The sequence below is a fragment of the Lonchura striata genome, chromosome 10, assembly GCF_050655825.1.
Source record: "Lonchura striata isolate lonStrDom1 chromosome 10, ASM5065582v1, whole genome shotgun sequence".
Lineage (NCBI taxonomy): Eukaryota > Metazoa > Chordata > Aves > Passeriformes > Estrildidae > Lonchura > Lonchura striata.
This window is the reverse complement of record NC_140712.1, coordinates 13,632,696-13,658,213: the sequence shown is the minus strand read 5'-3', so window position 1 is coordinate 13,658,213 and position 25,518 is coordinate 13,632,696. Positions and strand designations below refer to the sequence as shown.

The window sequence follows — 25,518 nt, the reverse complement described above, 5'->3', positions numbered from 1 at the left end:
AGGCACAGCCCCCAGAGTGGCACTCTGGGTAAGTAGTAGCCATGCTGGTAATGATTCCAATTACATCAAGGATGGGCCCTATAGTGAGGATTTTTTTTTTTTTTTGGTACAGTTTTTTAAAGCAAGCATTCATTTTTTTTTTTTGACTACGGATTTTAAACAAATTGCTTTATTATTGGGAACTTTTAAAATTCTGTTCCAATCCCAAGAGTGAAGCTACAAATTAGCCTGCTAAAACTCCAGACTTGCCTTTGGCTATCTCCTTATGAATGCAAATTTATTACAAGACCCAGTAAATCACAACCTCTTCAGGTATCAGTAAAGAAGATCTTATTTAATGGCCTAATTGCTCAATAAGGAGTGGAGGAAAGGGATTAACCTACCTGCTCCTCCTCTGTGCTGGGCAAATGGAGATTGTCAAGCATCCTGCAGCTCTGTGCAGACACCACCCCTGTACAGAATGCAAGGGGAGTGAGTGAAAAGGCAGTGGGATAGCTGCAGAGCACATGGGCTTTGAAGTCAGGGGCACAAGTGATTGTAAACACTTGTGAAAATCATAGGACTATTACAGACAGCTGAGGGGATACTGCACCAAAACCTGCAGAACCATAAGACTTAATATTCAAGGACAAAAGGACCCTCAAACCAAATGTTATTTAAATGTCCTAGAGTATCCAAATCATCTGGATGTAGCTAGCAGATATGGCACAAGACCCAGGGGAAATCCACACAGCCTGGGATGAACCTGGAGGCCAAGCACCTCCCCCTAGGCTCAGAAAACACCACTGCAATCCTGTATTTAGGCAACTGAATCTCATAGATGGAGCCTTAGAGAGACAGTGTGGCTCTCCATGCAGACACATGAGGTTTGGCCTTGGCTGCAAGCTGTGTCTTGATCTGAAGGAAGCTCTTTTTTGGACTGCATGTGGACTACAGGTGCCTGAACTAGGAAGTAAAAGGCACCAGCATTTCTTGTTTGCTATTGGCAACAAAACCAGAACCTCCTTTGTTTGCCATAGGCATATGTATGTTTTACATGTACTGGTGAACTTTTCTTCCCCTTCACTGGCCATAGAGTCAAATCTGAAGAGAAAAAGTTTGAAAGTTGGAACTGAATGATTGAATTAGAGTGGATGAAGAGGAACTGAGGAGTAAAAGTGACCTTCTTACTGACAATCCAAGAAATTGCCATATTTACTCAGCTCAGCAGAGCAAATGATGGCAAAAAGCAGAGCAGATCCTCTGCCAGAGCATTGCTGCATCACTCCACTGACTTCAATAGACTTTAACATAATAGTTGTGTAGCTGGGCTCTAATGAGTTGCAGCCACATTACACCACTAAGGATCTTTACCTGGAGAAAAAGACTAAAACACCAACCAATTTAATTTTAGGCTTAGTTTCATTTTATCCTGATTTTGCTCCTTTGTAAATGCTTTCAAACATTCAAAAGCACTGACAAGAAGTAGGGTATCTTTTGCAACACAGTATTAACAGATTTTGTAGTCTATCAGATATGGAGATGGAGTGAGGGGAGAGCCTGTCCCCAGCCACACCACCTGGCAAACAGCAACAACAAACACTGCAGATTTTCTGGTTTTCTGTGATGTATGGCACCTTCCCCCTGCAGAATGGTGTCCAGTCCAGCTGATCTCTCATTCTGGAGTGGGCAGATCAATTGTTTGCAGTCCTTATGAAGTGTTCCATTAGCCCTAATAATTTACAGTGATTAAAAGCTTTGTTTAAACCTTGAGTTGCACTCATTTTTCAACTAAAACACAACTTTTAAATACACAAATACTTATTTTAAAACATTTCAGCTTTTCCATATGCTAATCAGTTTAAACTATTCTCTGAATTCAGTCCAAAACTGAATTTGATCTCATTATTCAACTATCTGTGAATTTACTATTCATCAAGAAAAATGATTACTTCAATTTTGTTACCAAGAAACCTACAGGGGAAGCATGACAATCATAGGAATTGCATGGAGTAGGATTGAAAAGAAAGAGAGATTTTATAAAAAAATTAACTAACATGGAACATGTCAGTCCCCCTGGCATCAAGAAACAAGAGATAAAACCTACATATAGAGTAGATACATGGCAGTCATCACTGCCAATTACAGCAAGAAAAAATAGTTCACATTAAATAACAGAAGGGCCTGCTAGGAAAATCAAAAGGTATGTGACACAAGGAATGGATTCTAGATAATAGCAACACTCTGAGAATTACAGTCATTTAATTTGCATGAAATCCTGTAAGATCCCAGATTGACCTCACTGGGAGAGATGTGTCAGAAATTGCCAAGGGTAGAGATGTAAAAAAATAATTGTAATTCATACTTCCTCTTCATTCTGAGAAACATAACCAGTAGATAAATAACTTGAATTTTACCTTTGCAGATTTTGGTTTTTCCTGTTCTGCTTTAGTACACAGTGCCAATAGTAGCAGAAGCTCATTTCTAGAAGTCAAATACTTTGTGTAAGCACCTAAATATTTAGAGGTTGTTGGAGCTTATGAAATGCTGAGGATGCTCAGTGTGCAGGTAGAAAGGCTGTAAACACATCATATTCCAAAGTATTTTGTCAATGATGGCAAGCAAAATAATGACCACCAGCAGCAAAGAATTATTTTGCTGAAGGTTTAGGTGGCTCCTGTTTCACCAAAACTCTGCCCCCAGAACCCTGGGCTTTAACACTGTCCTTGACCTAAATCTTCCTCCCCAGTGACCCACTGCTATGGCAAGCAGTTTTAATTCATCCTTGCCCACCTCATGGGAGGATTACCACCTTCCTGACACTGTGGGGGTCACCAGTTTACCCTGGTGGGGCCAAGGTCTTCTGAGACCCTTCCAAAAGAGGGGGAGAAAAGGCTGCTGCCAGGAGCTACCTGGAGCTGCAGGCAGTGCCCTTCCCACCTACAGTGTGCTGTGGCAGGCAGAGCCTGTCCTCAAATGGGGCAAAGCCTGTCCTTCACACTGTGCACAGCCTGTCCTTCACACTGTGCACAGCCTGTCCTTCACACCGGGCACAGCCTGTCCTTCACACGGGGCACAGCCTGTCCTTCACACTGTGCACAGCCTGTCCTTCACACCGGGCACAGCCTGTCCTTCACACTGTGCACAGCCTATCCTTCCAACGGGGCACAGCCTGTCCTTCACACCGGGCACAGCCCATCCTTCACACGGGGCACAGCCTGTCCTTCCAACGGGGCACAGCCCGTCCTTCACACCGTGCACAGCCTGTCCTTCACACCGGGCACAGCCTGTCCTTCACACTGTGCACAGCCTGTCCTTCACACCGGGCACAGCCCATCCTTCACACCGAGCAGAGCCCATCCTTCACACGGGGCACAGCCTGTCCTTCCAACGGGGCACAGCCCGTCCTTCACACCGTGCACAGCCTGTCCTTCACACCGGGCACAGCCTGTCCTTCACACTGTGCACAGCCTGTCCTTCACACCGGGCACAGCCTGTCCTTCACAGCGGGCACAGCCTGTCCTTCACACCGGGCACAGCCTGTCCTTCACACCGGGCACAGCCTGTCCTTCACACGGGGCACAGCCTGTCCTTCACACTGTGCACAGCCTATCCTTCCAACGGGGCAGAGCCTGTCCTTCACACGGGGCACAGCCTGTCCTTCACACTGTGCACAGCCCATCCTTCACACCGGGCACAGCCTGTCCTTCACACTGTGCACAGCCTGTCCTTCACACCGGGCACAGCCCATCCTTCACACCGGGCACAGCCCATCCTTCACACGGGGCACAGCCTGTCCTTCCAACGGGGCACAGCCCGTCCTTCACACTGTGCACAGCCTGTCCTTCACACCGGGCACAGCCTGTCCTTCACACTGTGCACAGCCTGTCCTTCACACTGTGCACAGCCCATCCTTCACACCGGGCACAGCCTGTCCTTCACACTGTGCACAGCCTGTCCTTCACACCGGGCACAGCCCATCCTTCACACCGGGCACAGCCCATCCTTCACACGGGGCACAGCCTGTCCTTCCAACGGGGCACAGCCCGTCCTTCACACCGTGCACAGCCTGTCCTTCACACCGGGCACAGCCTGTCCTTCACACTGTGCACAGCCTGTCCTTCACACTGTGCACAGCCTATCCTTCCAACGGGGCAGAGCCTGTCCTTCACACGGGGCACAGCCTGTCCTTCACACTGTGCACAGCCCATCCTTCACACCGGGCACAGCCTGTCCTTCACACTGTGCACAGCCTGTCCTTCACACCGGGCACAGCCCATCCTTCACACCGGGCACAGCCCATCCTTCACACGGGGCACAGCCTGTCCTTCCAACGGGGCACAGCCCGTCCTTCACACTGTGCACAGCCTGTCCTTCACACCGGGCACAGCCTGTCCTTCACACTGTGCACAGCCTGTCCTTCACACCGGGCACAGCCTGTCCTTCACACCGGGCACAGCCTGTCCTTCACACTGGGCACAGCCTGTCCTTCACACGGGGCACAGCCTGTCCTTCACACTGTGCACAGCCCATCCTTCACACCGGGCACAGCCTGTCCTTCACACTGTGCACAGCCTGTCCTTCACACTGTGCACAGCCTGTCCTTCACACCGGGCACAGCCCATCCTTCACACGGGGCACAGCCTGTCCTTCCAACGGGGCACAGCCCGTCCTTCACACTGTGCACAGCCTGTCCTTCACACCGGGCACAGCCTGTCCTTCACACTGTGCACAGCCCCTCCTTCACACCGGGCACAGCCTGTCCTTCACACCGGGCACAGCCCATCCTTCACACTGTGCACAGCCTGTCCTTCACACCGGGCACAGCCTGTCCTTCACACCGGGCACAGCCTGTCATTCGCCGCTCCGACCCCCCGCAGCAGCGGCTCAAAGCGGAGCAGGAGCCCTTCCCGGCCGTGCCTCGCGTGCCCCGGTGCCCACGGGCTCGCTGGGGCCGCGGCAGGGCCGGGAGGGGCGGCAGGGATGCTCTCGGATGAAGGAAGGGGCCGGCAGTGCTGCCAGCAGCTGCCGCGCGGCTCCAGCCCCGCAGCGCTGCCCGCCCAGATGGCGTGAGGCAGGGCAGATGCTCGGTGATCCCGTCCTCTCCCGGAGAGGGTCACCGCTCCGACGTGCCTCTGGGTCTGGGGACAAAAGGTGACCCCGACCGGGGCCTGTTTTGCTGCTGGCAGCACACCAGACTGGAGCTGCTCTGCCGACTCGAGTTTCAATCTCAGCAGCTCTAATTTGCCTTGTCTCCTGACGATCAGTCTCATTAGTACACTGCTCTCCTCTTAACTTTTGTGAGATGTGGTTACAGCATGAGGCCCCAAATGCTTTTGTGCCCCTTTTTTGTATATGTAAATACACATCTGTCCAACTAGACAGATGTTGATTTAGCAGAGCTGTGAATGAAGAAGAAGAGAAGTGAACTTTCAGCATAAACAAGCACAAAAGTGCTTGTCTTTCTTGGGCCAGAACTCACTGAACAGAACAACAAAAGTCTCTGAGAATTATCTAATCTTGTCCCTAGGCCAAATCTAAAGATCACCTCTTCATATGCTGTGCCTGAAAGTAATTTGTCAATCATGATCTTGAAAGCACCCGTTGATTCATTCCCTGCAGCATCCCCAGGTAACCAGCTGTAGTGCCTAATTGTCTATATTTTGGAAGATGTTTACATCTGAATTCACTTGCCAGAATGACACATTACACCTGCAACTCACAGGAAGTCGTGGAGAAGGGTTTAGTTGCTTTTACAGCTTACAGTAAAATACTTGTCAGTGTGATCAACCACCAGCGTGCCCTGGGTACCCACCTTATGGCCACAGGGACAGGCTGGCTGTGTCCTGACCGGGTGGCACCCCTGGTTTCTCCACCATGGACAAGCATGCTCAGATCCTTCTCAGTAGCAGCTCCTGCTGCTGCCACAATACAGTACAGAAACAGTGCTACCTGGGAGCCTCAGGATGCATATGACTTGCTCCAAAGGTGTCATGCCAAATGGCAAAATTTGATTCCATGGAAGTCAGTTTGTGCTATGTACTATCCAAGAATCTATGGATTAATTTAATTTTTGCAGTCTATATACAAAAGTGCATCAGTAAATACTGCTTAAGACAGCACTCTCTATCCATAGTTTTAGAGATTCTGTGATTAATAAGACTTCCTTTAATTTTATTAATACTGAGTATAGCCCCTTTACAAATCTTATGTGTACTGTGATACTGTAAATTCCAACAATTTATGCACCCTCACTGTGTATTTTTAAAATAGTTTTTAAATTGAACACAAACACTTTATCTGTATGATGGGGGTACATAAATTATGGCTATAGTCCTTTTTGCTGAAAACTTATGGCTGAGAAAAGTCACAGGAAGGTTTGGTAGCTGGAGACATGTTTAATAAATATAAGGTATTGGTATTAAAGCAAACAGTTATTCATGCTATATTTTAATTTAAGTACTTTTTATAGGAGCAGTATGAAGTAATTCATATAGATACAGCTGTTGAATGTCTGGTTTTGTTACTAATGACAAAAAATGCCCTTACATAAAAAGGCTGTTACCTGCAGGAAGAGGTTGCTATTAACCTACACAGAAAGCAGAGGGTCTAAGGCCATACTCCTGTGAAAGATCACCAGCTTCAGTACAGAGGTCCTTGTCTACTTTCATGCCATCATGTGGGAAAAGAAAGGCAGTGGTATTTTCCTAACCCACTCAAAAGGTGTGTTGACCTGATACGTTTCAGTGAGCAGGACTTTGGAGGACTGTGTGAAAGTGTCCCAGTAAAACTACATTGTTCAATGGAAAGTTACCTTAAGAACATGTGGAAACCTTCAGATCTCAGATACCAAGTAATAAACTGCTCTCATTTTCAAAAAAAAAAAAAAAAAAAAAAAGTGTTTATTGTATGGAAACTAACGAACCATTAAAAATTAAAGTTGACCAACCATTTTAGTTTTCCTCCTTAATTTGGCTTCCTCTAAACCCAAGAACCCCTAAAGTTTCCATAAATACTACAACTCATCAGCCTGTGAAATATCCAGGCTGAATTTTCTGTGAATGTCAAATGAATATTCTCACTGGAACCACTGCAGTGACTAAATACACATACTCATAAATATTTCTGTGGCTGTGGCTTTTCACAGACCATTTAGCATGGTCTGAGAAAAACTCTTAAAATACATGCTTAAGTACACTGCTGAAATAGCTTCAAGAATTTTTGTGAAATTACTTTTCACTTGTGTTTTGATGGACTTAGGACCCATGTGCAGCCCTTTGTTCTTTTTAGCAAGACACCATGCAAAGGCTGTTTTCCAGGACTGAACAGCCCAGCGTCCTAATGGTTTATGTAGACCCACTAAAAATGGCCTGAAATGTCTCTTTCTGGCTGCTGGCGAAATAGCACGATTCACTGGAAATCAAATTTAACTATACAATTTTGAATAATTGTAAATATTACCAGTAGAAAGCCCATTCTAAGCCCACAGATTTATTTGCACATTTAAAGTTCCTCTTCCCCATTTTCCCATGGGTGCATTTGACTCAAAAAAGGAATTGCAAGTAACTACAAATATTGGCCTCAGAAGTCCAGATTTAAGACCTGAACTCAACCAAACAAAAAGTAGCACTATCATTTGACAGATAGTGTTGCAGACTAAATTTTGTGAATATTCACGCTGCCAAGAATGCTTGGTAGAAATTGCTTGTGTGAGTAACTCTGAATGTGACATATGGGGAACTTATATATCTTTTGCTGGGAAGCAAGATCATATTAGGCAGTTTATCACTTTCCTCTAATCACTATTGCCATGGTTTGTACCATTTCTGAGATCTTTCAGTACTATAATAGCCAGAAACCTGGGCTGGAGCAGGACTATTGCATGCACGGGAAACTGGTGCACAGAAAAACACACATGTGCACAGTCATACACAAACCATTTACCATTAAAATCAATATTGGATCCCCTGTTATTAAATCTGAGTATCAAAATGCACCCAAGGCACATTTCTTAATTCCAAGCAGCAAAATTGTTCATAGGGTGCAATGGAACCACTAGGAACATCACTAGTATTGATTAATGGAATATGACTGAGGGCAGAAATTAAGCTGGGGATAGGGGTCTCCATTAAAAATGTTTATTGCTAAGTGCTCATGTATCACTTCAGTTCCTCTGCAGATCAGATAAAAAACCACATTACAACCTTCTTCAGGGAAAAAGAAAGACATTTAGCTGACATATTCGTCAAAGAAATTTTCCTTCCTTTCTTTACTCCAATCTTATTTAGGGTGCTAAGAGTGCTAATAAAACCTGAGAAGTACCAGTTTGGGAAGAGAGTTAAGTACATCCTTAACACAAAGCAACACTTGAAGAAAAATATATGCTTTTCCAGTCAGCTCTGTTCTGCATTCAGTGGCCTGAATCTCAGACAAGGAATATAAAATCTGTTTTCATATCTGAAGTTAGATACATAAAAATTGTGCTTCCCCCTACCCCACTGAATTCATTAACTTACCCAGCAGCTCCACCAGGTTATAATCAATTCATAAAAACACCCTGTAACAGAGAAGAGAAAAAGTATTAATACCATCCACTCAACCTGCCAGTCTCCAGGCCTTACAGCAATTTCAGAGTCCAGTTTTCTAGGAAAGAGTTTTTAGGATGAGCCACTTTGGTCTGCATTACTTTTTGGGTACCTACAGCTGCTCTGGGATTCTTCGTTTTTACATCCATCTCTTTCCCTTACTTTTCCAGACTCATCAAACTAGAAAACACAAATCTGAGCCAAAAATTTCACAGCATTAGGCATTAGTAGAACTTAAAGGGACTACCTTTTATGAAAATCAGATTACAAATCCTAGGGTATTTTGTTTGCTTTATTTTTATGAGATCCATTGAGTTGTATCACCTTTTTAATAAAACCTGCTATGTGTGCTTTTTTTGCAACCCAGAGTCAGAGGGATGGACAAGAACTGAGAAGACCTCTGGTGAACGTTTTCTGGAACCCCAGTGGACTTGATTCTTACTTGTTCCTTAGTCCCATGATGTCCTTTACTCCAAACCCAGGGTTTAAATGCTCTTTAGTGGTTTTTACTTTCTTTTCATGGTAAGCTTGCCCTAAGTGTTGCTCCGAATGCCATGGAATAAAGTGATGGACCTGGGAAGAAGAGAATAGCATATTGTTGAATCTCCATGGGATTGATTGGCATTAAAGGGAAACTTGCAGATAATTATCAGATAATAGAGACAGCAGGATGGTTTTGGCACAATACTTATGTAAAGGATTTAAGATAGGAAAAGCACCCTGTTCCCTTGCCCTGAAAAGCAATTACTGGTGCAGCAGCACAGTCCCTACTCCTGTCTCACTGATGGAGATCTTCCATTGTTCTGCCTCCAAGGGAAAACTGTACCCAGTTCTGTGTGGATTCCTGTCTCCATCTCTGGTAAGGCATACCACAATCTGCACCACCACAAAAGATACTCACAGAGATCCCAAGAAAACAAGAGAAAACCATCAGTTAAACAGGGACAGGAAAACTCAGAAACTCGACAGTCTGCACAATATTGTTACCTATCCTAATCCATGCCAGCTGAAGTGTTGCCATCTGGTAAGGGGCTTGGCTTACACACAGCAAAGTTATTTCTCCAGTCCACAACCAGTAAATGTTCCAGTTCATCACAGTTCCAGTTTTCAGTACTAACAAACACATGCATGCACACACACAACAAAACAGTGGATTTTTTTTTTTCTAGTTAGTTTCCACATCCCTGAAAACAAAATAATCTCTTAACTTGCTTTTATTTGTTGAAGTGTTAACAGAGGCAGCACATAGGTACCAGGACACAGTCAGACTGTAGGTAGCTCCTAATGCTAATGCATGAACCCCCAATGCTTGTTGCAAGTACAACAGAGGGAAGAACAGCTACAGAGCTGGAAAAGCAGCAAAGGAAGGAAAGCATGTGTGAGTGAGTGAGAGTGGGAGAAAAATCCACAGTCAGGCCAGAATTCTGCTTGCCAAAAAAAAAAAAAAAAAAAAAAAAAAGCTAAGAAATCTCTTTCCAAAAGAAATGAGTCAAACCAGGGAAACAAAAATAATAATGCTGTGTGCAACTTAAAGCAGCAGCTGCTATCTGAGAGAAAACATGAGATGAGTTAGAAGACACAGAAGATTAGTCTTTTTTTTGGTTTTCAAATTATTGTATTTGTCGAGCTTTTGGCTCAAAAATATTTGACCTAATCACATCTGTTTTACCGACTTAAATGAGAGGCCTGGCAGCTGTAGCTGGCAAAAGAATCTTCAAATCTGCAGACAACCTTCCAATACTTGGGCTCTCGTCTGAGCAATGTAGGGATAACAAAGTCTATACCCTAAAAGTGCCTATGCTCTGCAAAACCACTTACAGATGGATGCTGCTGTAGCCACCCTACAAACAAGTCTGCTTCTAAATTCAGCTGTTCCTTGGCTTAGCCTCTGGAAATAGAAACCCATTACTCTGATGAATGTAAATTTATTTCATATTCTTGTAAATAATCAACTGAAGCCTCTTTGTCTGCACCCAGATACAAAGGTAAACAATGGCTGCTGAAGAGAAGTAAGGGCTGACAAGTTGGAACACAACCTAGAAAGTCTTGCAAGTAATATGAAGCCAATCTGTCTTGAGTGAGCAGAGAAAAGGTGTTTTGCAGAAATATAAAACAGCATACACATTTCTTTTTATTACACACATATGTATATAACAAGTGAAAAATAAAAGAAAAGCACTAATAATATGGTTACACAAAGATGAACTGGCTAGATGAGCTAAAATTACTTTTTTTTTTGAGCCCATGTAACCTGCTGGGTTTTATTTAGTGAGAATTTCCTGTCTGTCTAATTTTCATTGGCACATCAATTTTCTTGCAGTGTCTGATTCTCTTTCAACATCTGTTGCTCAGTTTGACAGTATTAATTTTGGATTTTTCCCCAGATCCGATTAGTTGAAGATTGTAGTGAATGCTGGCAAGAGATCTAAGTTTGCTGTCTCTCTTCTCTCTTCTTCATAATGAAAAAATATTTTCTTGAGATTCTTAATAATTACTGTCGTTGTATTTGATACTGAAAATCATGAAGGTATTTAGAGAACTCTTATATATATAGATTTTCTTCTCTTTCCAAATATTGTCTCCACCTGTTCATACATGCACCTTATTATTGATGGCCATTGTATCCATGAATTGTAAGCACATTCCTCTAAGCATATATGATGAAAAGGATCAATTTTTCCTGTGTGTACCTGCTGAAGTGTTATTCTAAAAACACTAGTGAAGGTCACAGGACACCAAAAAGGAACAAATATACCAACACAATGTATTTTTTTTGTTACAGTCAGTATACACCAGTGGGTGCTCTGTGCCATTAATCATGTCTCAGACACAGCCTTTGCCCCAGGGAGCACACAATCTGTGTTTAAGGGAAGAGCCAAGATGCTCTCAGGCAGAGCAAAGAAGCTCAGGAAGTAACATTTGTCAGTTTGATCAGTGGCAGCACCATACATGAACATCTATTTTTGTTCAGATGATGGTGATTTACGTATCCAAGCAGAACGAGGAAGCAGCTCTGTGAAATCCCTCTGACAGTGCTGCTCATGTATAAGTAGAATATATAAAAGCACATTGGTTTCTCCTTTAAGGAGTACAAGAGCTCAGCCACCACAAGCCAGCCTCTAGAAGGCAGAAAGAGGTGAAAGAAGAGACCCCAAACTGTCCTGAGTGTTTTAGAAGAAGGAAGCAAGTCAAGTGGAGCCAAATAAAATTGGTACCTTCATTTGTTTAGTGTAAATGAGATATAAGGGAATTCTGTGTTGGCCAAATTAAACTCCATTGTCTGCATTTGTCCTGCAAGGATATGGTTAAAACAACAAGCTAGTATAACGATCTTGGCAGCAATTTTCTAAATGAATGTGGACAGAGCAAAATGCATTTGCCAGTAAAAAGGATGTTGCAGTAATCCAGATGGGAGATGAACCGCTTCTGGATGAGCATTTCAGCTTTGTGGGCAGGATCTAAGATTTTTTAAAAAAGACCCAAACCAAACTTGCAGGATTCAGGTATAATGTGACTGTGAGGAACAGAAAACATTACAGGACAAGTAGCAAGCAGGATTGCAGTGTTGAAGGACATGGCAGGGAGGTAGCTCAGAGAAAAAGATTAACAGCTCTGTTTTAGCCCTGTTCAATTCAAGCTGGTGGTCAGACAGCAATGAGGCTTGGAAGACAGACCAATTTTGAGCAGCACGAGACAGGTCTGAAATACAGAGATAAAGCTGTGAGTTGTCTACAGAGTGACAGAAAATTTAAATGAGGTTCAGGGGGGTTAAATAGTTCACATACAAATAGGTTCTAAATATTTTCAGGTGATAGAGAGGCTCTTTACAGGAAAGTGTACCATGTATAAATGCAGGCAAAATGTACATCCCCTTTCCCCAAATCTAGAACCTATATAATTGTGTCTGCATTTTACTTTATTAATGAGATGCCCTTGCTCAAAGCACTGTTGATTCTGCTACTTTTTATACAGGGAAATAAAACAAAGCTGCAGCTTGGTGTGGGTATCTGGTATCCTCGTGTGAGCATCTTAAATAAAATAAATCAAGCTGATGTGAAAAATTATCTTGTTCCAGACTAGGAAACCTGATTAACATAGAGGCTGATCTTTACTCTCACTTGTGATCAAATAAATAATAGATATCCATCAAACTGTTCTTCCTACAGTTCTGAAAAAGAATAATTTTGACTTTTAAATATATGGGTTCAGATATTGTTAAAGAAATCTGAGAACTATCATCTGATTGTGGATAATTTATTGCCCGTCTTTGGGTATTAGCAAGATCTGTCATTTAGCTTTGTAGAAACCCAAATGCTTTCATGAGGCACTTGGCTTTTACAGTCTTTCCAATTAAAGATCAGCTGTCCTTACTACTTCAGTTCTAGATCTTTTGATCCTCGTGCTTTTATGCACTGGACTGTTTAAAGTTAACAGAGAGCTGCCAAGTGTACAAATGATGTTTTAGCTTAATTAGCTCTGGGTTACTCTTCTTAGCATGAAATACACATAAATGCATGCAAATATTATTGATTCAGAGAGCCTGATCTATAATATTGTTCTGGAGGTGAATTACCACAGACAAAAAGGCAGGAGAACGAAGTGCTCTGTCTAAGCTGCACTATTAACAGCAAGACTTTGGAAGGCTCACTTTTAAACTGCAGCCTCCCTGGACTGGAGGGATTAACTTCCTCATCTGTATAGGCACAGACAGACACTAAAGCTCCCCATTTATTTATGAAATGTGGCATGAAACATGCATTTTTTCTTCATAGTTGGCATTTTACACATCTCTACATACTACTGACAATATTTAGAACATCTTCCATCACACCACAGTCACAGCAGACAATTTTGTATTTTGATGGCACTGTACAAGCATTCCCAGCAAAGGGTACAGATGCCTAACTCTTCTTAAAGGTGCAACAACTGTTCTATTCTACATCCACTTTCCCAGTCATAACTCATTTGAAAACACACATTTTTATCTCATCAGATGCTCTAGCAAATAGTTGGTAGATGTCTTAATGTGTATGAGTTGTCAGTTTGATTCAGAGTCATCCTTAGACTTTAACAATCTAGCAATGCTTCACACTGCTGCTGTTTTGTTACCCCTGCTGACCTGCAAAACTGGATTGGGCTAGAGCTGAGGTTACTTTGAATAGATTTCAAAGTCAGAATTTTAGCACAGGTGGGAATGGTAGTGCCTTCTATTATTATGTGCTGGTGTTTCACATTTTAACACTGCATTTTCAAATACTATTTTATTCTGCCAGACTTAATAATTTGGTCTGAAATTTTATTTGCCAGTTGATCTGCATCATGGAAAAACCCATAGAAGAATTTTTACTTTTATCTCTAGAGCAGGGTCTGAAGACATAGTCAGCCACAAGTACAAAAGAAAACCTCGAACATCTAATCACAATCACTGCACCGAGAGTGGCTGAGGTCCAATGGTAAAAGTATAGCAGTAAATAAAAATGCATATTCCTGAGCAGGAAGGATACAGATTTAAACTGGACAGTAACACAGGCTCTGGAAAGTCTGACCACTGGAATTTCTGTGTCTGCAATACATTCTTGGTAACAGTATATTTGAATGTAATTAAGCACAGGAAATTGTCATCCATGCTTTCTTTGTTAATATTGCAGCATCATTTAGAAAGTTGCTTTTCCTGGCTGAAGCAAACATTACTGCAGGAGATGTATAACCCAGCCATAGGTGACAGGATGGATGTGAAGGGCTTGCAGCCCACCACGCCATGGGAAACTGCCATCTGGAGCACTAAACATGGCATGGCACCTTCCTAGCAGGTACCTCAGACAGAAGGACCACGCTTCCCTGACTCTGGCTGAAGCTGACTCCGCGCTTCTCAGTGAACCGAGCGGCCCTGGCTGGCGGCTGTGCCTGGGCTGGCATGCAAGGAACAGATTGGCTCAGGCTGGCAAGGCTGGATCTCTCCCTGGGGTTGACAAGTGCTCGGTCTTAGCCACATGTGCTTTGTTCAGTCTTTCAAAAGCCCTTTAAACTTCCACTGATTAGAGGCGGCTGAACTGAAAACACAGCTCTGCCCTGGCTTTGATCAGCAAATAGAAGCTCAAGTGCTTCTTTGGCTTAAAGGTACGTCTATAAATCTAGCCTGGGAAATTTGCAGGACACACTTCTATCAGGAGGCATGAAGTGCATGATGCTTTATTTTAGGACACAATGTGATGAGTCATTTTTTGTAAATATTCTGGCACTTTATCTTTGTGACCTGGCTTGAACCTTTCTCTGAAAAGTAAAAATAGGAACAAGACTTACTGTTTTAGCATATTTTTTACCACCTATTCTTTCATTTTAATATGATTAAGACCTAGCTGTTTTTTTTATAAGCTATTCTTTCATTTTAATATAATTAGGCTGTTAATATTTTTAAAACCATGTAGGGACACACAAATGTCAATACAAGAGAAAATTAAATCTGGGAACTTTTTTTTCTGTTTGAAGCTGAGTTTCAGATGGAGGAGACTATTCTAGCTAACAATCTGTTAACTGAGTTGTGGATCACTTTTAGCAATTTTTCATAGTCTGATATGCCCATGAAAAGTTGCAAGAAGTTAGTTAGAAGGACTTGTTCTCATGATGGGAGATAGGAGGAGAACAGAGGAGCATCCCATGTGCTCATGCTTCTCTCTGCTGCTGCAATCCAGGATGTTTTTGTGAGAGAGCAAACATTTCAAAGATCCCTATGCCATGGACAGCAGTTAGAACCAGTATTCCCCTGTAAGTGGAGTACATTTTGAGTGTGGTCACGGCTATATTTGATGATTCAGTGGTGCACATATTTTGAAAAATATTTCTTTAAACACTGCAGTATGTATGTAAATTGGAATGTGAAAGATTGAATATCTCTTGGCAAAATTGCAGGTTGACAAAACACTTCTATTGACAAATGAAGGACCTATTGGAAGGTAGGCAGATCAGGAAACACCCTGCAGCTGAAAATTTCAGGGCTGAATCCCCTTCAGGAATAGGCATTTTTGCCATTCAATTTGGACAGTGTTTTGCATTTATTCTGAAAGGAGCTGGGTTGTCACAGTATGAAATGCTTTGCTATAATAATGAAGTTTCATACCAATTCTGTTTTCATTACAAAACATTTGTAAAGTGGAATCAGAAAGGTCACTTAATTTTGAACTGTGAAAAGCTCTAAAAATCTCTAGGGTAAAAAATTCTCACAATCTCAGTAGAATTACACCTATCTGGAATTTGGTCCCTGAATCCTTTTCATGGTTACTTAATCAAGTAAGCAAGTGTGAACATGCACTCCCAGCAGGGATCAATCAGCTGGGTCAAAAGCAAGAACAGAATTACCTCATTTTTGTCATTAGACATGAGCCAAAATGTTAAGGATTTTTCTAAAAGGTTACTTTTTTTTTTTTTTTAGGAGTTGTTCAGTGTTCTCATTTTCTGATTTGTCTGCAGACAGCAGAAGATGAAATATGAAAGATGCACAAGTGTGTCTCGTATTTTCTGAATGACTGAAACGACAAAGTCCCAGAAATCCTTTGTTTTTGTGAGATTTTAATCATCAAGAAGTCTGGATGGATCAGATAAGTGTCTTGACTTTGGGTACTTAGGCAGACTGATGAAATAGGATTGCAGGTAGCCTTGCTTGCAGATAACAGGCATTTTAGTATTTCTCTGCCTGCTCATGCATTGATTTTTGCACTTTGTGAGTATATCAAATGTGAGCTTTTAGTACAGGCTTGTACTAAATTGCCACAGTTTCATACCAGAATAACAAAAGTGAAAGATTTGGCAGTAAGCCTCACAGAAAACTGTTCCCACAGCTCAAGCAATATACTGGGTTGTGAGGACTATTTTAAAGTCATTAATGCAGAATTCAGTGTGCTGTCTAATATACTGTGGTCTGCATGTGATGGAGATGTCTGATTCAAAGGATGTACAGTGTAATATAAAGATAAATTGAAATTTTTTTCAAGACCATCGCTAAGGGAACTATGAATATTTGCAGTTGTGACTTTTCCAAGTTTTATTGTTTTTAAAAATATACTTCTGCTAAGATTACCTGAGGCTATTTCAGTTTGTAATAACAACTATCTATAAAACAAAGGACTGAGTATGCTTTGCACAAATCTTCCATAAAAGCAGTTAGACTAATTGTGCAATGATAAACCAGCAGGAGAAAAACCTGGGAATTGCCAGCTCAAAGGAGTGACCTGTAGCCTGCAGCCTTCACAGAGGAGCAGACTAATAAAGACCTGAACAACTCTCATTCTGTTTCCAATATTTCCCTTTTCCTGAATTAGTAAAGCTGGATATCTTCTGGAGAAATTGCGTGTTCAAGACAGTGAGCGGGATGACTAAGCATTTACTTAAACTGATAGAGTGAAATTTAGAATTAATGAAACCATTAATACAATCACCAACCTTTCCACAATCTTAACAGAATTCTATCACATGTAAGAACAGACTATGAGCTTGCTTTATCACCTGTCATAGAAAACCTGTCCTGGGAAACAAATCTCTGCAATATTTCTACTGTTCAGCTCCCCTTGGTCTGCTCCCCTTTCCAGACCATCTCCAGGGAACAGTGGAAGACTATCACAGCTGCAGAGACAGAAGCCCACCTCCATGTCATGGCCTCTATCCAACACAAGTGCACTAAATTAGTGGGGAAAACAAATGCTTTGACATCTTCAAATGTCTCCTGAATGCTTTTACTACCTCAGGATGCCATAGTGCTCATGTTGCTTGTTCAGCATTCAGGCAGTACTGAAATGGGAGGATACATTTTGCTCAAGAATTCAAAACACAGCCAAGTATTAGCTGTGCTATTTTTGGCAAACAAACATGTACAGACATCTTCTTTGATTGCTACTTTCTCAAAATCACTATAATTTTCAGCAGTTGCCAAGAAATTAATCCTGCTAGCAAGTCCCAACCCGCATTTCCATAGATAATTAGTGGATGGGGAGCAGCTAGTCCCTGCTATCAGAGCTGGAGAAATCCATTGTTCTCAATCTGCAGTTTACACCACCAAATGTTCCACGATAAATTTACCACTGTTGATTACTTGCACGAATGCTCAGGGTGGCCTTTCGGGGATTTTTCTGGACTTTTGCTGGTGTGTTACTTGACTGCCTTACCACAATAAAACACAGCTATGATTATAGCACAAGTAAACAACTCCCCTTCAAAAACTGAAAGAAAAAGGGAGACAAGGTACAGAAGAAATGCAGAAAATCCTGCAAGTCTGTTCCCAGACTCCAGATGATGCTAGGGGCAGATCCAGGTTCTTTGACCTACTGTTGTTTCTACCCAGAGGAAATGCCTCTATTCCCATACTGACACTCTTCCATCAATTTTTTTCACTGCTGGATAAGATTCTTTTTTATGCTGGTATCTAGTTCTTATCCTTCCACTACCTTCAAGATGGGGGCTGTGAAATGGAGGGACACAGTTTCAAAGGTTTCCACTAAATTCTGATGTCTAAGCCCAGCTTAATGAATTTCAGTAAAAAAAATGCCTAAATGTCCCAGTCTACCTTAATCCTTATAGACAGTTTCTCCTTTTTATATTCAGTGGGTTTTTTCTCCACTTGTCATGCACCTTAATAATGTAGCATCATATTGAGAGAGAAATAAGGCGAATCAGTGGTCTCACAAGAGAATCCTAAAATCAAACTACTGTTAATGTTCTCCTACTAAGGGGTTTAGCAAAAAAAAGACGACTTTTAAAAACACTGCCATCACCCATCTGGTTCCAACAATATATCACAGGAGAAAAAGCCATATACTACCCACAACTAGATCTTGTTGCATTCAATTTTAAACTCGAAGAAACAACTTTAAGGACACTTTCGGTTCTGCCAATCAATATTGTAGCGTGAGAATCAGTTTAATATTTTGATAGATGATGACTCATTCTCACATCTGAAAAATAAATGACATTAACTCTGAGATTAAGTCATTGACAAAACAGAGGTAATCATATACATGTAGCATTATGCTGGTTTTATTACCCTGAATCTTTTAAGCCTGCACATATTCAACAAAGAAGTAATGTAAAATGGAAAATCCAATTAGCCCACGCATATGCTTCTTGAATACCACTACCACTACCAGCTCTGCATGTAGATGAACTGAACAATGCATTCACAGCTTATAAAAGCTTTGTAGCCTTGTATTTAAATTTTTCAAAAAGATGAATTTACTTAATTTACAAATGATGAAAATATAAGGTGTTACATGGGTTAAAAAAGTATCTTTTATACAAAAATTCAGCAAATCTATATAATTTATAACTAAGTTTTAACAGTGATCAAGTTTAGGAATGCTAAATCAAGAATGAGAGTACTAGTTTTGAAGCAAGCAGAATTAGAAAAGAAAATCCTAGAGAAACAACTGCATAATGAAAATCAAAATACATCTTTCTAATCTATATACATTGACAGTTTATGTATTTAGATTTAAACTTTGTGAGGCGTATGGAAGACATTTCTTAATTCAAGAATTCACTAATATCTCTGTGAAATATTTGGCAATATAAATGCATATTAGAAACTCTTTTTTCAATCTGTAATTAGCAAATTGCAAAATTAAGTTTCATAGAACAAATCTGGTCTGTAGGCTCACAGCACCTCAATGCAAAGATGTGTATATTGAATTTCATGAGCAGCCTCAGGTTCAACCCTCATGGCTGTCAGGAAGAGCAGTCTAAGCCCCTTCAGCTTTTGTTTTGCTAATGCAAAGAAGCTTTCAGCTTTTTTTTTTTTCATAGGTCGTGCTTCTAAATCCCTGCAGCTATTCTTTATTCCATACACCATTTTCCTGATAAGGTTAGCAGAGAACTGTACACAGTATTTAAAGTCCAATAGCATAAACACTTCTTCAAATGTGTGAGAATACCTTGAACAATAGTACTGAAAATAGAAGCTAAAACTCACCAAAATTATAATCTCAAGTCCTACAGTTTGTCAATAGTGCAGACTCCATCTTCCTCACAATGAAAACACACAAAAAACTTCTCTGAGCAGATTAAGTCCAGATGTTCAAAAACATAACCAACAACAGCCAACAACAGCTGGGCCAGCTAGCACTGAACAATATCAGATCATTAGAGGACAGTGAGCAGAGATTGCTCCTTCCTCTCTGAAAGTAAGTCCTATGGAAATGTCCAGTTTTCTTGCAAACTCTCTATGCATTAACATTGCCTGGAAAGGAATGGGAACTATTCCCTACATTCCTTTTCCACACATATGAAATAAGTACGTGTACAATCTCACACTAACATGCAAAAATATGCAAGATTTGTCACTGGGCATTGACAGAACAGAAGAAAAAAAGTACAAGAATTGACTCATTTCTATTTGGTTGACTGGCTACTGTCAGTACAAATGTATACTACCTATAACTTAAACAATAACTTATTATACTGTTCCCTTTTAAAAGCAGGCATGTAGAATACTGATTATTACTGATATTATCACTGAATTATTACTGATACAGAAAATATTATGCTTTTGAAAATTCCAAAAGTTTCCATTATGGATTTTTTATAAATTTCTTTATTTGATTTTAGAACTTCTAAAATTCTTTAAGTGTGTGAAATTCAAATGCAGCATAACTGGGATTAGAGACTACTAGAGAAAATAGAATCTCATTTTTTATAAGTCCTTCTTTGTTTTCTTTATAAGAGTTAAAATGACAGCTATAGATATGCCTAATTTTCTCCTGCTTTGCAATTTTTACCTACATTTAAGATCCAGTATAACAGAGTACACGGACTCCAACTCCAGAGTTTGTTCCCAAATTTCCTAATGTCTGTTTAAAAGTAAGCCAAAGTTTGAGTGGCCTGCTGGTACTAAATGATCTGGCTCATCATATCCTCACTCAGCTGATGAGGAATTCCTGATACTGTATGCAAATACATGTATAGCTCAGCACATAGGTGTATATAATAAAGAAGTGTCCGTGGGAAAGCTGATGGCTGAGTTTAAAGTGCACTGCCACAGACCCCAGCAAGTGTGCTTAGACACAGAGTAGAGTCCTCCTCTCATTACCCACATAAAAGATAACCAGACCTGGGTTTCTCCAGAGCTGTCTTGCCTTTCAGCTCACTTTTTTCTTTGACTCTGGTAGCATTTGCACAGACACTCCAGAGAACATGTTCAGCAAGTTCTCAGGAAACAAGGTCAGCTTTCTGTGAACGTTCACAAACGTAAGTCCAACATACCCATAAACCTCATGTTGTACCCAGTGTGCACACATCATCTAGCCTGACAATTTCAGAGAAAACCACTGGATTCACTGTAAAAAGCTAATTTGGATGCATATCATCTACTGAATGTTCTTGAATGTATTTGTTTAATAGCTAGTGTAGTATTTAGAGTCACCATGTTTCAGATAATTAGGAAAATTGACATTGCTAATTTCAAATGTGCTTTTAATTTAGTCTCAAAACAAGAGAAAACCAGCCAGGAGCCAAAAGAGATGTCTAAATCTACAGTCCTGACTGAGCTTGGCTTCAGCAGAGCATTATTTTTGCAGGAACTAAGATGGGGAATGAAAGAGCACTACAGGACAGAGACACTTTCATTCAGATTCATTCTTGCTGAAATGAAAGTGAAGTGCAATTAAAGCTTGGAGATTTTCCAAGGAGCTCTAAATAACAATACATCTTCCTTTTATTCAGATGTTTAAATAGCTTTCAAAGAAAACTTGATGAACATTTAAATTTTTTTTTGCTTTAAAACCCAAGAGAAATGGCCATATTCCTCTTTAACTTGAATCCTAAAACCCCATGAAAATATGTATTCTTCATTTAATCAAGATTTTGTTTATCCTAAATTAGAATGATCTAACTTTAGGCCTTAAGTTTTAAAGAAGGGTTTTCACCTTATCCTTTATCTGTAGTCAGTGAAGGGGTTTTGCACACAGTCTGAGAGCACCCTACTTTTTGGAAAGGTCTGGCTCCCACCACCAAATGCAGAGGGACAAGTCTCAATCCATAGTAAAATCTGATTTTAGAACTAAGCTGATATCCTCTCACACCTCTCCTGTTCATCTGACTGCTCCAGTGCTTGCCTGGACCCATTGTGGGGTGGTTCAGGTATCTAAACCTGTAGAAAATTAACCTTCCCCTCCAAAAGCAGTCTGATTCCTGTCTTTAGTTCCTGAACCAGCCCACAGCACTTCAGGAATGAGCACGTCAAGCCCAGCCCAAGGCTAGCAGTAAGCCTGTGAACACAGATGGAGGCAGAGGAGAGGAAGAAGGGACTAACAGCCCCATTTAGCAGCTCAGTTATGATATGAACTGGCATACCCTTAAGTGATTTAATCCACTGTTTCAAAATGACCACTAAATGATGGACCCTGTTTATAGGTGTGTTGTTTCCATCTGGGTGTGTTTATATTTGTCTCTGAGGTATCTATAAAGACAGATAGTTATCTTTATGTGAATATGTTTTTAACCAGGCTTTTCAAGTTTATGGTGTGTATAACAGAAATCCTTTCTTTCAGTTTTTATGTCCACCAAGAACCAGTGGCTCATCTTTCTCCTTGAAGGGACAATTTTACCTTTTCTGCTTCTCAAATTAAGCGATCACCTTCTCTCAAATGATTTTTTAATAATTTCCATAAGACATTTGCTAATAGATACACTGTGGGATCTAGCACACACAACTGGCTGAAATAGCCTCATGGCATATATAGTTAAAATGAATGAATGAAAGAGAATATTAATAAAACATCACACTTTTCCATGTCCATCCTTCAAGGATCTCAAGGCAAATAGAAAATACTAAATGATTAAGACTCCTGAGATCATTAAAGATGCAAATAAACATGCTTGTCTGCTAAGACAATGTCTTCTAATTAATTTATTGTGTTTGGGGAGAACTTGTATAGCTGATTTATAACCCTCCAAAAATAAAGGTTTGTAATTGACAACTTATTTACAGTGTAGCCAGCAATTAATTTTGTAATTTATTTATAGGAAACATTAAAAAGCAATAATCTTTGCCTCTTATATATTATATTATATTATAGGACAAAATAACTGAATTCAAACAACAGCAAAAAAAATTCATATCTTCAAATACCAATTAATTGTTCCTGAATTAGTTTATAATGAATGAATCCTAATGCATGCTGTAGAGCTAAATTCAGGTCAAAGAACTTTGGAATTAATGATTTGATAATTATCTGAAAGATATTACGTACAGTAAATTTTAATCTCTGAAATGCCCAATTTTCCTTCTGGAATCAAATATTTTAATAGTCCCCTAATAGTCTCTTTTTACTTCATGACAATCTGGAACAGAAATTTGAAGTTATGTGAATATTTTCAGGCTGCAGCTCTCTGGATAAAATTTCATGAGCGGCATAGAGTGTATATGCGTTCTCAATCTGTTTTCTGTTCATCCAATTCACTTCTCAGAACAAGCCTATGTTAATCTTCATGAAAACATATTTATTTCTGGTGTAGGATTCACTTCCTTAAACACGTTAAATAGATTTTTTTTTATTCTCGTTCTCACTGGAAAAAACTAAACAGTGCCACAGTTGCAGCAGGGAAGATCGACATGGTTTAAAGGAGAGAGACCACTAACATGTTTTCGATCGAGTCCTGTGTTTTGTTTAGCTTGTAGTCTTTGCTGTGGCCATTTAGCTTTGAAAGAGCTCTGCCTCTGATCTCTGTGCCATTCTCACTATATGCCCTAATCCCGCATCAACTCCTACAAGGACCTTTTATCTTACTAACAGAATCTGGGATGAAAGGAGACACAGATATGTAAAGTACCAAAGGCAACTTCCGTGGGCTCACACTCTGCTAAATGCGGCTCAGCGACACAGCTCTTCAGCATAAAGATATGCCAAAAGAAATCAAACAGGACTCACCTTGAAAGCTGCTAAAAGAAGGGGCAGGCAGCCCTTTGGGACCACAAGGCTCTTCAAATTCTCTTTGTACTTCTCTCTGGTTTTATTTTTCAAGACAATGAAGACAGTGTCTCTGCTCTGAGTTCATTGCAACAGAGGCTCTTCACCTGCCCTTCATCCAAGAGAAAAAAAAAAAAAAACAAACCAACAAAACAAAACCAAACCCAAAAACAAAAGACAGAGATCTACCCCAATTTTCCCATTTTCCCATTCAGATTTGTTGGTGAAAAATGAACACCACACATAATCCTTGACATTCCTGCTCTGAGACCCTTTCTGATGAATATAGGACTTAAAGCAAGTATTCCTCTGCTAGAAAGAAATCCAACACAGTCACAGTTCTCACTCTACACTCTGGTCCACTTTCTGGTAGAAGGACTAACACAAGGTGATTGAATTTTGGGTTTTGTCCTCATAGAGGAGTGTGTGCTGCCTGATGACTTTAAGCAGAAAGTGAAATATTTCTGGCTGCAAGCCCCCATGCAAGGAAAGCAGTGTCTGCCCCATGCAGTGTGTGCTGCAGTCATGCTGCAGACACTCCACTTGCAGGGAATGCAGGGCACTTCCTTCTAGGGCTTGGAGTGCAAGACCTTTGCACTGGTTTTCTTGGACTTCTGAGAGCCCCACAGCTCCACATGTAGCTTTGGAACCTGCTTTCTGTAGTGATGTGATAACATGAGAGGCTCTCAGCCAGATTTTAAGGCACCCTGCAAATCAGGAAATTTTAAAATAAAACATTTATAAGTAATTTTATTCTTTTAAAATACAATATCCAGATTGTCAAGTTTCCAGATCTGTTCTGAAAACTGTATCAGCGTGTCAGTAAAAGATATTAGTCTAATGACATATTAATGTGGCCTCAGTGGGAGATACCAATTACAAAGTTTCATACAGCTTGCTTCATCTCTTGCTGCGTATGGCTAATGAAAAAAGACAGGAAATTTTGGAGAAAGGGAGGAGAAGATAATTTTTTGAATCTGGCCCTCAGCAATTGTGGTCATCTGTGAAATTACTTTTTCTGTAAGCAGAAAATTCTCCCTTTGGATATTTAACGGAAGAGCAATGGAAAATGGAAAATGCCTCCATAGTGAATCAGGACAGTGGTATTTAAAATGAAATTAATAAAGGATCAATGATATATAAAGGCCCAACTTCATTCCAGAAAGCATGAATACTTTATTGACTGTTAGATTTTTAAAAGAATCCTGGTTGTACTTTGCACATCATTCACAAAACCTTTTGCTCTGTAATTTGGAAGATTGCTGTACAGAAATTAGAGAATAAATCTACACGGTTCAAGGGTGTATAATACATGCAGATACCTTCTTCTCCAAGTTATATGCTCAAAACTATTCAGGTTAGCTGTCAAGCCTCAGGTCTCAGTGGATAAAAGTCTGCAGCAGAACAAAACAGGTTTGGTGAGAACCCTCTCCAGCCTCCTATTTGCCCTACTGAAAGAAGGCTAAGAGCAGCAAAGAGCTGGCACTGCAACTGAGACAGGTTACAGAAGTTTAGAAGTTTTTTCCTGATTCAGGGAGTGGGAAAAAAGAAAGTATTCTCCAGTATTTTTTTTTATATTAAGCATTCCAGCAGACCCTGGAGCTATGCAGAAAATCTACCTATCCTGTCACTCACAAGTACTTTCATAGTGTGCAGTTAGTACTTAACATGACACTTTTTCAGACGTTGGTGGAAGAGGGATTTGATTTTATGTTAGCAACCTCATCATCTGAGGGTCAGTCCTGGATTCCCTTGCTAATGGGATATTTACTAACACAGGGAAAAGCATCAGCCTCTAAAAAGGAATCAGCTGGTGAGGAGCCATGCATGAATTAACAGAACATATATTGATCTTCACCCCATTCCAGGAGGAGGAATAAAAGCAGAATGCACAGGAGTCATGTGGCTTGCTGGTCTCAGTGAGTAAGGCTCCCCTCTTGCCATAAGCACTTTCACAATTTTCAGTTCCTGTTGGCTACAGCGGAGCCAGTGGAGGTTGGAACTGAAGC

The 25,518-nt window shown here is 40.7% G+C and overlaps 1 long non-coding RNA gene across 2 annotated transcripts in view; it reads right to left on the bottom strand.

Moving 5' to 3' along the window:
* LOC110474173 (uncharacterized) overlaps positions 1–25,518 on the bottom strand; it is a 352,072-nt gene that overhangs the window by 101,453 nt on the left and 225,101 nt on the right. For both annotated transcript variants that reach the window (XR_014957607.1, XR_002466029.4), the window contains 4 exons: positions 23,471–24,903; positions 9,007–9,137; positions 8,496–8,536; positions 384–451 (listed from right to left, as the gene is read on the bottom strand). This is a non-coding gene — a long non-coding RNA (uncharacterized LOC110474173). The remainder of the gene's footprint in view (positions 1–383; positions 452–8,495; positions 8,537–9,006; positions 9,138–23,470; positions 24,904–25,518) is intronic.